General features: G+C 34.3%; 1 protein-coding gene across 12 annotated transcripts in view; it reads left to right on the top strand.

Annotated features, from left to right (window-relative positions):
• The window catches only part of FOXP2 (forkhead box P2), a 566859-nt gene extending 565220 nt beyond the window's left edge, over nucleotides 1–1639 (top strand). For all 12 annotated transcript variants that reach the window (XM_060632922.3, XM_060632934.3, XM_060632931.3 and 9 more), the window contains one exon: nucleotides 1–1639. This exon is cut by the window's left edge and continues 2366 nt beyond it. The gene's annotated coding sequence lies outside the window, so the exon portion shown is untranslated.
• Nucleotides 1640–1944: the final 305 nt, after the last annotated feature.

The raw sequence follows: 1944 nt of genomic DNA on the forward strand, positions 1-1944 counted from the left end.
CTGTAAGGATTATGTGAAGGGAAAATGGGTCTTTCAGGTGCATGTTCAAAAGGCTTTGATGGACTGAAAGGAACTGAGAGCTGTACCATCAGGAGGGTGGCCTAAGACTACGATGCTAAAGTATGCATACCTCAGTTACAAAACTTTTGAAAGGAAGTCTCAGCCACAGAATGCATATACCTGTAGAGTTTTGCATGGGTTTTATATGAATACGATTTTAAAAAATAGCTGCTTGCACATTATACCAGAAGAACCTCCCAAACTGCAATTGCTTTGAAAATAGATTTTAGGTTTTTTGGAGTTTTCTGAAATGCTTGGTCTGTATTTTGATAATTGTGCATATTATGTAAAAATGTTGGTGGACCCATAAATGACCAGACTTTTTCTAAGAAAAATGTTGCTTTACTGCATTTCATGAATTTTTACTCTTATATCATTGCTTGCTAGTAATAGCAAATCTGCTTTTCTGCATCTGCTTTGCGTAGCTATTGTAAGGCTTTGAACTGATGTATGTATTTATTGCTTGAACTTCTGTGCATACCTTATAAAGCATAATGTCTGACAATTTAAATGGCTCATGTATTCTTGCTTCTATCATAAGCTGATTATGGGGACTATGATCTTTTGTATACAGCAAATTTTAACTGTAGCACAAACATCTGTTTATGTATTGGTGGAATATACCTGTTTTATTTATCTTTTTTGAGGTAAACTAATTTTTGATACTTTTCATTACTGTGTACTATGTTCATACTTTGAATTCTCTGACATTAGAAGTCATGGTTGAGAATTGTAACAGCTGTTATTCGTTCTGTATTCATGGCTTTCACTGCTGAATAAAATAAAGGACCAAACCTAGGATTTGAAAGAAAACTGTCTACCTCTAACACCAGGGAGTTATCAGATTTTATTTTACATAGTTTTAGTCTACAAAGACACAATTGCTTAAACCTAGTGGGCTTAAGGCTTATATTCTATGTGGTTGGATTCATGGCACAGTTGTACTGTTTGAAAATCAATTAAAATTTCATGTGAATGTTACAAGTATTTGGTAGAATTACCACTACCTGGGTTTTCTTTAGATGACTCAGATATGGAGAAAATGTCATCAGCATTCTGTGTCTACAGCTGCTTAACTTCATAAGAATGCATTTCTTTGTGATTAGGGAATCGAAGAGTAGTCAGCTAGGAATAGAGCTACAGAAGTACACTTAAAATAAACCATCCTGGACTTTAATGTCCCTGGGCAGATTCAGTCGCAAAATCCATTACACTGTTTTGTAAAGTTCTCAAATTGGGCGTTCACGTTTTGAAGAATTTGTGAGACTTCATCCTGCACATGCCAATATTAACACGCATTTGGACAATAGCTTTATTAATACCATAAAGCTATTGAAAGGAACACAGCTTACCCTTGTTATTCCACTACTTCAGGTTGCAATGAAAGGTGTTTTGTCCACGAACACTTGGCAAATCTTAGCAAAAAAAAAAAAAAAAAAAAAGGATGTACATTTTCCTATAGAATTAATGTATGAACAGTGTGTCACTGCTGTTGGATGTAAAAATGTATATGAAACCATTTCATTCACTTGATTACATTTCTGAAGTATAAATAAAAAATCTAATTCTTTTTGACCCATTTATAACCCCTAGGATTTTATTCTTTCGGAGAGACCATTCTTCCCTGCCAGAGCCAACTCGTAAATTTGTGTACACATGTCCCACAATTTGTTTCAAATCGTTTCCTTAGGAATTGGGGATTCATAAACCAAACCGTACTCGAATTTAGTCAATAAAAGTTGGGGCTGCTCGTCAAATACATTCTGTTTAAAAACTAGCTTCAGGTTCAAAATTGGCTTCCTCACACAATCATCTCATGTTTTCATGTTTTTATTCTAATAGAATTTGACATCATAAATTCTGAACATTAAAAAAAAGGAAAAC

This window comes from Panthera onca, chromosome A2 (genome assembly GCF_046562875.1).
Source record: "Panthera onca isolate mPanOnc1 chromosome A2, mPanOnc1 haplotype 2, whole genome shotgun sequence".
NCBI classification, from domain to species: Eukaryota; Metazoa; Chordata; class Mammalia; order Carnivora; family Felidae; genus Panthera; species Panthera onca.